Raw genomic sequence first — 13,131 nt, 5'->3', positions numbered from 1 at the left:
ACCTTTAATTCTGCAGCTTGTTTAGACCCAGAGGTCTGACAAGACTTTCCTTAAATCTAGATGCTTTGGTGCTTCCCAGCCTGTGTGGGCCTGGTATACAGGCGGCCATGCTTGTGAGATCCATTGAACTTGTCTTTTTTTTTAATTTATCTTTTTTATTTATGCCTCTGTAGGGGAGAAAAGTAATATCTTTCATCACTCATTGCTAGGTTCTTGGCTGACCCCCCTATAACAAAAGACAGATGAACAGGAAAAGAGAGATAATCTTTTCTGTCCTTTTTTACCAGGTCCTTGGGAGAATGTAGGAGGTTTGCGATATAAATGCAAGGAGGAGAAAAAGAAAGATTCAAGAGTTTTACAGAAGTGTCTAAGAAAATTGAAGGGGGCCAGGTGCTCATGCCCATAATCCTAATTTTTGGGAGGCTGAGGCGGATGGATCACTTGAGGCTAGGAGCTCGAGACCAGCCTGACCAACATGGCAAAACCCCGTCTCCACTAAAAATACAAAATTTAGCCAGGCGTGGTAGTGGGCACCTGTAATCCCAGCTATTCAGGAGGCTGAGGCAGGAGAATTGCTTGACCCCAGGAGGCGGAGGTTGCAATGAGCTGAGATGGCGCCACTGCACTCCAGTCTGGGCAACAGAGTGAGACTGCATCTCAAAAAAAAAAATAAAGTTGAAAGGAACATATTTCCTTTAGTCCTGTTTTCCTGGCAGGGCCCCAAGGAGGTGGCAAAGCCCCAGAGAGGAAAGGAATTGGGGCCCTCAGTCTTGCAAACAAGTCTCATGTCTCAAGTGGGCGTAGAAACGAAGGTGTCAGCAGATCTGAAGGGGCTACTGGGAAAGGGACAATGTCTCCGCAGGGATCTTCAACAGCCAGGCAGGACTCACTGTAAGAAGGTCACCTTCAACTTGGAATTGGATAAGACTGTGGAATCTTTGCCTGATTGCAAGGTGCCAAACATTAGAAATGACCAAAGTTAAATATTTGCCTGCCTGTCTGACTGGGACAGAGAGGCAGTAACTCAATTGATATGGAAAACAAAATACCTGTTCTGCAGGTCTGGCCCTGGGTGCTGAGACTGGTTTTCTCTGTGCATTCATCAGTGAAGTTGTGCAGATATAGCTCAACTGGAACTACATTTCCCAGAATTCCCTCCCCCATAGTGTATGAGTTAGGCTTGGCTACAAGTGAAAGATTGCATGTGATTTGGATGGCAGAAGTGAAGCAGTGGCCATAATGCTCTGAAAGCCTCACATACATCATGACTGCCCTGCTGACTTCCCTTGGTGTGGGGCAGCAACTTGGCCCACCATTCCTCCAGCTCCCATCCCAGGGATGTTTCCTGGGATGCTTCCCAAATAAACTACTTGCATTCAAATCCTTTTTTTTTTTTTTGAGACAGGGTCTCTCTCTGTCACCCAGGCTGGAGTGCAGTGGCCTGATCATGGCCCACGGCAGCCTCGACCTCCCAGGCTCAAGCAATTCTCCTGCCTCAGCATCCCAAATAGCTCGGACTACTGGCATGAGCCACTATGCCTGGCTGATTTAAAAAAAAAAAAATTGTAGAGACAGGGTCTCCCTATGTTGCCCTGGCTGAGTCTCAAACTCCTGGGTTTAATCAATCCTCCAGCCTCAGCCTCCCAAAGTGTTGGGATCAAATCCTTATTTCAGGGCTGGCTTCTGAGAAAACCCAACCTAAAACAGACCTCGTAAGATGGAACAATGGACCGAACCTGATAAAGTTAAATGTATTTATTTATATTTTATTTTTTGAGACAGGGGCTGGAATGTCAGTGATGTCACCCAGGCTGGAGTACAGTGGCATGATTTCGGCTCACTGCAACCTCCGCCTCCTGGGATTACAGGTGCCCACCACCACGCCTAGCTAATTTTTGTATTTTTAGTGGAGACGGGCTTTTGCCATGTTGGCCAGGCTGGTCTTAAACCCCCGACCTCAGGTGATTGATCTGCCCGCCTTGACCTCCCAAAGTGCTGGGATTACAGGCATGAGCCACCGCACCTGGTCAGATAAAGTTAAATTTAAAGATCCGCCTGGCTGGGCATGGTGGCTCACGTCTATAATCCCAGCACTTTGGGAGGCCAAGGCAGGCAGATCACAAGGTCAAGAGATTGAGATCATCCCGGCCAACATGGTGAAACTCCATCTCTACTAAATATAAAAATTAGCTGGGAGTGGTGGCACGCACTGTAGTCCCAGCTACTTAGGAGGCTGAGGCAGGAGAATCGCTTGAACCCGGGAGGCAGAGGTTGCAGTGAGCCGAGATCACACCACTGCACTCCAGCCTGGCAACAGAGCGAGACTCTGTCTCAAAAAAAAAAAAAAGATCTGCCCTTAGATTCAAAAACCATCTTCACGTATAACAGGGAGATACTCGGCCGGGCGCGGTGGCTCAAGCCTGTAATCCCAGCACTTTGGGAGGCCGAGACGGGCGAATCACGAGTTCAGGAGATCGAGACCATCCTGGCTAACACGGTGAAACCCCGTCTCTACTAAAATACAAAAAAAAATTAGCCGGGCGAGGTGGCGGGCGCCTGTACTCCCAGCTACTCGGGAGGCTGAGGCAGGAGAATGGCGTGAACCCGGGAGGCGGGGCTTGCAGTGAGCTGAGATCCGGCCACTGCACTCCAGCCTGGGTAACAGAGCCAGACTCCGTCTCAAAAAAAAAAATAAAATAAAATAAATAACAGGGAGATACTCACACCTGAGCAGTCACAGGTCTTAGAGTTGGAGCAGGCCTCTGGCTGTGCCTGTGGGGAAGTTCAGGGGTGATCCCAAAGGTCCCAGGTTTTCAATTACTTTACATCCTGTTCAACTATACCAGATGAATAAGTGTTGTTTGTGTTTAAGATGATGCTGAGCAGATAAAGAGAAGCACACCAGTGTCACCCTAATACATCTGAGCTCCCATCTCCTTCCCAAGGCCTACATCAGTGCTGCATCTTGGTCAAAAGAAATGCCAATTTGACTCCAAACAACCTTGAAAGTAACAAAGCCTGTACTAAATCTCTCAGGCTGGGTGCGGTGGCTCACTCTGTAATCCCAGCACTTTGGGAGGCCGAGGCAGGCGGATCTGTTTAGCCCAGGAGTTCAAGACCAAGCCTGGGCAACATGGCAAAACCCTGTCTCTACCAAAAATAAACAAACAAACAAACAAAAATACACACATATATATTTATATATATATTATATATATGACATATATAACTTAGCCAGGTGTGATGGCATGTGCGTGTAGTCTCAGCCAGTTGGAGGCAGAAGCATCACTTGAACCCAAGAGGTTGAGGCTGCAGTGAGCCTCGATGGGACCACTGCACTCCAGCCTGGGTAACAGAGCGAGACCCTGTCTCAAATAAAGCAAAAATAAATCTGTTTCAGAGGGTTGGCTGAGGAAGTTGAGGAAGGAGCTACCTTATTGAAACAATAGCAAGTTCTCAAGCTTCAAAATTCCACCCTTAAGGAAATTGTTTAAATCTTTCTTCAGTTCCCCAAAGGCTCCAGCGCCCCTGTGGGTGCGTGCCCCCAAGTCCCACCCCCAAGTCTGTACTGGTGCACAAATGTTGGAGTCTCAATGACTCACAAACCAAGAGTTTCCTCAAGAGGTTGGGGTTGGGGAAAGAATGGGATTGGGGGGCAGGGAGAAACTGACTAATTATACCTCAAAAATTATTGTCCCTGTCACATGCAAAAATTAATTGCTTAAATGAGCATAAATTCAGGATCCACCACTCCCTCCTTACCAGCCAAGCCTCCTCTCAGGGAGAATTAACATAGGATAATAGGAACGGACTATTAGAAACAACTCAGTTACCTCTCACTTCCTGCTGGGAGCCAGTCCCTTATTCAGATAGGTATTTTAGGCAGGGTTGCTAATGACCTCCAAGCCCATTAGTGACATTCTTCATGTTGGCTTCACATGCTGATGCAGGTGATGTGACTGCCCCCTGGCAAGATGGGAACTTCTCTCTCTGCCCTGGCACAGCTGCATTAATGTTCTTAGGTAGCCCCTACTATTGTGTTCTAGAATTAAAATCCAGGCTAGTAAAAAGGGCTTCAGAAATTGGCCGACCACGAAGTCCTTTCCTATTTTGTTCTTTTCTGCACTGATATATGAGTAAAGGTTTACGTGGTTGACACAGCGTCCAAACTCCATTTTCTCTGCTAATGGAAGAGAGTAGAGGGAAGAAAACACAAAACAAGCCCTGTGTGCACAGCACACACACTGTCATTCTCACAAGGGCCTTTCTGGCTTCTTGGGCAGCTTGTCTCTTGAGGGGAGAGCAGGGCCGCTGGTCATGGTGCCAGGAACTCCTAGTTGCGTCAGAAAGGGGAGCCGCTGCCCGTGAAGGCTGAGCAAATTCCCTGAGGCACCCAAACAGTGGGCAAAGGAATTCAGAGGTGTTGGGCCCCTGCTGCCTCCACCCCTCCCACTTATAAAAACACAGGCAACAAGCCATCAAAAAGACATTTTCAACCAGCAAAGCCCTAATATCCAAAATGCATACTCCAATGAATCAATAGGAAAAAAAAAAAGCAACCCACTGGAAAAAAATAGACATTTCACAAAAGATGAAAAATATATTTAAAAGACGCTCATCGGCCGGGCACTGTGGCTTAAGCCTGTAATCCCAGCACTTTGGGAGGCCGAGATGGGCGGATCACGAGGTCAGGAGATCGAGACCATCCTGGCTAACACGGTGAAACCCTGTCTCTACTAAAAAATACAAAAACCTAGCCGGGCGAGGTGGCGGGCGCCTGTAGTCCCAGCTACTCGGGAGGCTGAGGCAGGAGAATGGCGTAAACCCGGGAGGCGGAGCTTGCAGTGAGCTGAGATCCGGCCACTGCACTCCAGCCTGGGTGACAGAGCGAGACCCCGTCTCAAAATAAATAAATAAATAAATAAATAAATAAATAAATAAATAAATAAAAGACGCTCATCTTCACTAACTAGCAGGGTAATGCAACTTAAAACAATAAGATGTCTTTACATCTGATGATATCAAATGGTAAAGAGGATGTGTAACAATGGGAACTCATACATGGCTGGGGAGGGAATACATTGGATTCAGTCACTTGGAAAACTATTTGGCAGTATCTAGCACAGTTGATTATTCACACATGCTATGTGCCATTTGTCCCAAAAACCTGACCACTTCTCTTGCAGGTCTCCCAGAACCTTGTCTGGATTAGCTATACAAACAAATGAGGTCTGGTTCGAGGACCTGGCATTCCTTTCCTTCCTTCCTTTCTTCTCTCCCTCCTTTCTCCCTTTTCTTCCTTCCTTTCTTTTTACCTTTTGCCTTCCCTCCTTTTCTTTCTTCCTTTATTTTTGCTTTTCAAAATAGTAAAATACAACATACATATAGAAAAATGCATAAAAGACTGGGCACAGTGGCTCACGCCTCTAATCTGAGCGCTTCGGGAGGCCTAGCCGGGCGGATCACCTGAGGTCAGGAGTTCGAGACCAGCCTGGCCAACATGGTAAAACCCTGTCTCTACTAAAAATACAAAAAAATTAGCCGGGCATGGTGGCACACACCTGTAGTCCCAGCTACTTGGGAGGCTGAGGCGGGAGAATTGCTTGAACCCTGGAGGCGGAGGTTGCATGAGCTGAGATAGAGCTACTGCATCAAGCCTAGGTGACAGAGCGAGACTCTGTCTCAAAAAAAAGAGAAAAAAGAAAAATGAATAAAATATATTTGGACAGTTTAAAAAATAATTACAAAGCAGCCCCCTGTGTAACCAACACTCAGATCAAGAAATAATAATGGCCAAGCATGGCGGCTTATACCTGTAATCCCAGCACAATGGGAGGCCGAAGCCAGAGGACTGCTTGAGCCCAGAAGTTCAAGACCAGACTGGGCAACACAGTGATGTCCTATCTCTATGAAAAATTTTCAAATTAGCTGGGCATGGTGGCATGCACCTGTAGTCCTAGCTACTTGGAGGGCTAAGGTGAGAGGATAACTTGAGCCCGGAAGGTTGAGGTTGCAATGACTTGTGATTGTGCCATTGCACAATCCTGGGTAACAGAGTAAGATCCTGTCTCAAAAAGAAAAAAAATAAAATAAAATAAATAGTAATAATCAGCACCCAAGAAGTTCCCTGTGCATCCCCTGAGTGATCACAACCATCTCCCTCCTATCAGAATTACTATTATCCTAACTTTCATTATGTTAATTCCTTCTTATTCTTTATAATCTAACACCTGTATTTGAATTTTATATGTGTGGATTCCCACTGTGTACATTCTTCTGTATCATGCTTCTTTCCCTCAATGTTATGTTTGTGGGATTCAAACAACTAACTCACTGGCTGTCACCGTAGGTCACTCATTTTCATTGCTGTATTGTATGAATTCACCACAATGCATCTCTTTCATTGTTTTTCTACCTTTTTTTTTTTTTTTGAGACGTAGTCTCGCTCTGTCACCCAGGCTGGAGTGCGGTGGCATGATCTTGGCTCACTGCAACCTCTGCCTCCCGAGTTCAAGCAATTCTCTGCCTCAGCCTCCCAAGTAGCTGAGATTACAGGCACCTGCCACCATACCCAGCTCATTTTTTTTGTATTTTTAGTAGAGACAGGGTTTCACCATCTTGGCCAGGCTGGTCTTGAATTCCTGACCTCATGGTCCACCTGCCTCAGCCTCCCAAAGTGTGGGCATTACAGGCATGAGCCACCGCACCCGGCTGCATCTCTTTCATTCTATTTTTTTCTTTCTTTCTTTTTTTTTTTTTTTTTGAGACGGAGTCTTGCTCTGTCGCCAGGCTGGAGTGCAGTGGTGCAATCTTGCCCCACTGCAACCTCTGCCTCCCAGGTTCAAGCGATTCTCCTGCCTCAGCATCCCAAGTAGCTGGGACTACAGGCGCCCGCCAGCATGCCTGGCTAATTTTTGTATTTTTAGTAGAGATAGGGTTTCACCACGTTGGCTGGGATGATCTCAATCTCTTGACCTCGTGATCTGCCTGCCTCGGCCTCCCAAAGTGCTGGTCTTTCATTCTATTCTTGATAGATAGGATTGTTGGGCCGGGCGCGGTGGCTCATGCCTATAATTCCAGCACTTTGGGAGGCCGAGGCGGACGGATCACGAGATCAAGAGATCGAGACCATTCTGGCCAACATGGTGAAACCCCATCTCTACTAAAAATACCAGAATTAGCCGGGTGTGGTGGCAGGTGCCTGTAGTCCCAGCTACTCTGGGGGTTGAGGCAGGAGAATCACTTGAACCCAGGAGGCGGAGGTTTCAGTGAGCTAAGATTGTGCCACTGCACTCCAGCCTGGAGACAGAGCAAGACGCCGTCTCAAAAAAAAAGAAAAAAAGATAGATAGGATTGTTTCTGCTTTGAGTCTATTATGAACAATGCTGCCAAGAACATTCTTGCACCTAAATCCTGATACCCATGTGCAAGAGCTTTTGTAAAGTGATGGCATTGGGGGGCTTCCCTTTCATCAGGGCTTAGTACATTCACGCTTCTTCCCTGTCTCCTCTTTCAAAACCAGCTCTCAGGAAAGGATTAGAAATTCACTCATGGCAAGGTATAAATGGCTGAGAAGGATTAATATGTAGTTTCTCCCATATAACTGTGAGGTGGGACCAAAGGAATTAATTTCTAGTTGTAGAATTTTAGTATCAAGAGATTGGTGGAGAGAAATCCATTACAGTTAGCCCTAGAAAAAAGCATCACATGGTTGTAATACCATGAACCAAGAAAATGAAAAAGAAAAACTCCACATACACAACAACAACAAACCAGCCAAGGTGTTATACTCTACTTGAAAGGTCAAAAACCACATACAAGAAGCAAAGTCCCACTGGGCACAGTGGCTCATGCCTGTAATCCCAGAACTTTGGGAGGCCGAGGTGGGTGGATCACTTGAGGTCAGGAGTTCGAGACCAGCCTGACCAACATGGTGATACCCCATCTCTACTAAATATACAAAATTAGTTGGGCAGGGTGGTGCGTGCCTGTAATCCCAGCTACTTGGGAGGCTGAGGCAGGAGAATTGCTTGAACCTGGGAGGCAGAGGTTGCAGTGAGCCAAGATCACACCACTGCACTCCAGCCTGGGCAACAAGAGCTAAACTTCGTCTCAAAAGAAAAAATAGAAGTGAGGTCTTGTCTCCGAGGATCAGTTGGTAGTTAACGGCTAAGTTAACTAGTGATAGAGCGGTCAAAAGTAAGTCCTCAAGACCAGATACCAGCACTTGAACCTCAGCTCCATCAGCTAGACGGGTCACGTTCTCCCAGCCTCAGTTCCTCTTCTGTGAAATTGACATAATGAGAGTACTCACTTCATCAGGCTGTTGTGCAAATAATGACTGAATCACATTTCACACAGCGCTTTATAGTGTAAGTGCTCAAATAGTATTGGGCATCCTTCTGCTTATTTGTATTATTTGATGCCGAGTGTGGGCACTTTCTGTGAGTTGGGATAAGCCAATGATCTGAGTAGGGCTTAATGATGCCATTGGAGAGTCTGACAAGATCAAAGCGTAAATGGGAGACAAGAGGAAAAGAAGGAAAGAAATGAGAACCACATAGCTGCTGGGCAAGATGAAAAGTGCAAAATTTTCAGGGGCAGGTGGGTAAGTGGAGAGGCTGGGCCAGAGAGGCAGAGGGGCTGCTCACCTAGATGAGGCCCAAGAAGTGGTTTGAGTGGGTCTCACTGTGTCAGGATAGAGAGGTCAGGTGTAGTCAATACATGAATAGGGAGGTGCAGGGCAAGGAGTAGGTCAGACAACAGCAAAGGTGTGCATCCCCACAGGATTGCTGTAGATCTACTGGAACTGAGGTCTGTGGCTCGTGATGCAGCTGTGGCTAATAGCTCCTATGCATGCTGATGGCTTCACATCTCAAGCACCAGTGGAATCTCTCAACTTTTCTGCCTCAGAATTTTCCCTTGGCTTGGAAGCTTGTTCAGTCCAACTTGCAGAGACAGCGACAGAAGAAAGGGGTGGGAGCTGGCTGGTAGGGGAGTGGGAGATTGCCAATGGAGGATGAAGGTTGCTGGATAAATGTCCCAACCTCTCACACTTCAGCAGGACAGTTTTGAGTGGTTTCTTTTTCTTTTTTTTTTTTTTTTTTGAGACGCAGTCTTGCTCTGTCCCCCAGGCTGGAGTGCAGTGGCGTGATCTCGGCTCACTGCAAGCTCCACCTCCCGGGTTCACACCATTCTCCTGCCTCAGCCTCCCGAATAGCTGGGACTACAGGCACCCGCCACCTTGCCTGGCTAGTTTTTTGTATTTTTAGTAGAGACGGGGTTTCACCGTGTTAGCCAGGATGGTCTCGATCTCCTGACCTTGTGATCCGCCCGCCTCGGCCTCCCAAAGTGCTGGGATTACAGGCTTGAGCCACCGCGCCCGGCCGGGTGGTTTCTATATGGTTCTTCAAAGGTGTGCAGGAAGAATGAGCCAGTTGTCCACAGTGAAACCTAGCTCAGCAGTGTACCTTTCATTGGCTTTCCCTCCTTCCCGTATCATTCTCCGCTCTCCCTCCCTGTCTTGCTTGGATATCTTCCCAAGTAAACTATTGTCAACCAAGTTCTTGTCTCAGGGTCTGCTTTAGGAGGCACCAAACCTAAGTGGTATTATTACTAACACAAATCTGGAGCTGAGATTCCAAAAACTGAAACAAAAACTAACTTAAATAGAATGTAGTCTGGATGTGGGGGCTCATGCCTGTAATCCCAGCACTTTGTGAGGCCAAGGCGGATGGATCGCTTGAGTCCAGGAGTTCAAGACCAGCCTGGGCAACGTGGCAAAATCTCATCTCTATTAAAAAAAAACAGAAAAATTATCCAGGTGTGGTGGTGCATGCCTGTAGTCCCAGCTACTTGGGAGGCTGAGGTGGGAGGATCACTTGAGCCTAGGAGAGTGAGGCTGCAGTGAGCCGCCATCATGCCTCTGCACTCCAGCCTGGTAGACAGAGCAAGACACTGTCTCAAAAAAATAATCAATAATAAACTAAAAATAAATATAATAGAATGTTGAAGAAACATGGTCAAAGTGGAAATTAGGAGTGTTTTTGCCAATGGAAAATGTCAAGAACTAATAGATCTTGTTCCAGCAGGTGTAACTAGAGAAAGAGGGGGGAAAAAAGAATAGAGTCAAAATCATTGCATAAGGTAGATGTGCTCAGATAAACCAAATGTGGGGAGGCATATGAATAGAAGAAAAAACAAACTGCAGGAGTATCAGAAGAAAATGTAAGCAATCCTGTGAAAATAGTCCTCAGAAATTCTCACAGAGGACCATACATGAGGTTGTTCATTATAGGGCTGTTTGTGGTAAGGGGAGTTGAAGGCTCCAGGGGGTCAATGCTGGGGGAAGGGATGAGGGTAGCAGTTAGAAGGAAGAAACTGAGGGTACCATGGCCATGTGGAAGGGCTGTAAAACAGTGTTGAGAGAAGACAGTCAGAATAAGGCCTATGGCACAATATCATTTACCTAAACATATATATATATATAAACATATTTTATTTATTTATATGCTTCCCATGGAAGGTATATAACATATATATATATATGTATTTATTTTTGAGATGGATTCTCACTCCGTCACCCAGGCTGGAGTGTAGTGGCATGATCTCGGCTCACTGCAACCTTCACCTCCTGGGTTCAAGCGATTCTCCTGCCTCAGCCTCCTGAGTAGCTGGGACTACAGGCACGTGCCACCACACCCAGCTAAGTTTTGTATTTTTAGTAGAGACGGGGTTTCACCTTGTTGGCCAGGATGGTCTCCATCTCTTGACCTCATGATCTGCCCGCCTTGGCCTCTCAAAGTGCTGGGATTACAGGTGTGAGCCACCGTGCTCAGCCCAAGAGCCACCATGCCTGGCCATATATTTTATAAGGAAATATGCAAATGCTGTAAAACCTATCAAATGCATTACTGTGTTGTCCATGATGTATTGGGGGGATAGGAATGGGAAATGGGATAAAAGGGAATAAACAGACAGACAAAGAGATGTCTCACACAGACCAATGCTGACCATGCGGAATGTGAGCTGAGGAGCTAAGGAGCAGATTAACTCAACTGAGGTCCAAAATGAAAGAAAAAAAGTACAGGGAAATAGTATTATAACCTTAAAGTACGGAAGGCCTTGAACAAGGTATAAGATGCTAAATACAGCTGGGCGCAGCTACTCACACCGATAATCCCAGCAGTTTGGGAGGCTGAGGAGAGAAGATCGCTTGAGCTCAATTCAAGACCAGCCTGGGCGATTTATTGAGACCTCATCTTTTTTTTTTTTTTTTTTTTTTTTGAGACGGAGTCTCGCTCTGTCACCCAGGCTGGAGTGCAGTGGCCGGATCTCAGCTCACTGCAAGCTCCGCCTCCCGGGTTCACGCCATTCTCCTGCCTCAGCCTCCCGAGTAGCTGGGACTACAGGCGCCTGCCACCTCGCCCGGCTAAGTTTTTGTATTTTTAGTAGAGACGGGGTTTCACTGTCTTAGCCAGGATGGTCTCGATCTCCTGACCTCGTGATCCGCCCATCTCGGCCTCCCAAAGTGCTGGGATTACAGGCTTGAGCCACCACGCCCGGCCGAGACCTCATCTTTACTGGAAAAAAAAAAAAAATTAGCCAGGTGTCGTGGTATACACCTGTAGTCCCAGCTACTCGGAGGCTGAGGTGGGAGGATTGCTTGAGCTGGGGAAGTCAAGACTGCAGTGAGCCATGACTGCACCACTGCACTCCAGCCTGGTGAGGGAGCAAGACCCACTCTCCATTAAAAAAAAAGTAAAATAAAATGTATACATGCTAAAGTAAAAATTACAACCACTACATACATAAAAACATATCTGGCTGGGTGTAGTGGCTCATGCCTATAATCCCAGCACTTTAGGAGGCCAAGGCGGTAGGATCACTTGAGGTCAGGAATTTGAGATCAGCCTGGCCAACATGGTGAAAACCTGTCTCTACCAAAAATATTAAAAATTAGCCAGATGTGGTGGCCGGCGCCTATAATCCCAGCTACTCAGGAGGCTGGAGCAGGAGAATCGCTTGAACCCGGGAGGTGGCCGTTGCAGTGAGCTGAGATCATGCCACTGCACTCCAGCCTGGGCCACAGAGCGAGACTCTGTCTCCAAAAAAAAAAAAAAAAAAAAAAAAAAGACATCTATTAGGGGGTCAACACAGCATTTTAGTAACAGCTAGAAATTGAAAACAAAATGGTTAGTGGTGTTCCATTTCTACCATAGAATACTATGCAGGCGTAACAAGAATGAGGTGAACCTGCATGTACTGAGAAAGGGCGCAGAGTGCAAGGAGGTCATTCTCAGGGTCACAGAGGGTTCTGCTTGCCTCACCCTGGTCCTGGCCCTGCCAGGGTATATCTATAGGGGAAGAAGCGAGTCAAAGAATAACAAAAGTGGCCAGGCGCAGTGGCTCACGCCTATAATCCCAGCACTTTGGGAGCCTGAGACAGGTAGATTACCTGAGGTCAGGAGTTCAAGACCAGCCTGACCAACATGGCAAAACCCTGTCTCTACTGAAAATACAAAAATTAGCTGAGCATGGTGTGCATGCCTGTAATCCCAGCTACCCGGGAGGCTGAGACAGGACAATTGCTCAAACCCAAGGTGGGGAGGGCAGAGGTTTCAGTGAGCTGAAATCACGCTACTGCACTCCAGCCTGGGTGACAGAGCAAGATTCCATCTAAAATAAAATAAAATAAGCCAGGCACGGTGGCTCACGCCTGTAATCCCAGCACTTTGGGAGGCCGAGGCGGGCGGATCACCAGGTCAGGAGATCGAGACCATCCTGGCTAACACGGTGAAACCCCGTCTTTACTAAAAACACAAAAAATTAGCTGGGTGTGGTAGCAGGCACCTGTAGTCCCAGCTACTCAGGAGGCTGAGGCAGGAAAATGGCGTGAACCCAGGAGGTAGAGCTTGCAATGAGCTGAGATCATGCCACTGCACTCCAGCCTGGGCGACAGAGTGAGACTCCGTCTCAATAAAAAAAAAAAAAAAAAAAAAAAAGATTAGCTGAGCATGGTGGCACATGCCTATAGTCCCAGCTACTCGGGAGGCCTAGGCAGGAGAATCACCTGAGCCCAGGAGGTTGAAGCTGCAGTGAGCTGTCATTGTGCCACTGCACTCCAGCCTG

This window comes from Macaca fascicularis, chromosome 7 (genome assembly GCF_037993035.2).
Source record: "Macaca fascicularis isolate 582-1 chromosome 7, T2T-MFA8v1.1".
Classification (NCBI taxonomy): domain Eukaryota; kingdom Metazoa; phylum Chordata; class Mammalia; order Primates; family Cercopithecidae; genus Macaca; species Macaca fascicularis.
The sequence above is the reverse complement of the archived record's forward strand: the minus strand, read 5'-3'. Positions refer to the sequence as shown.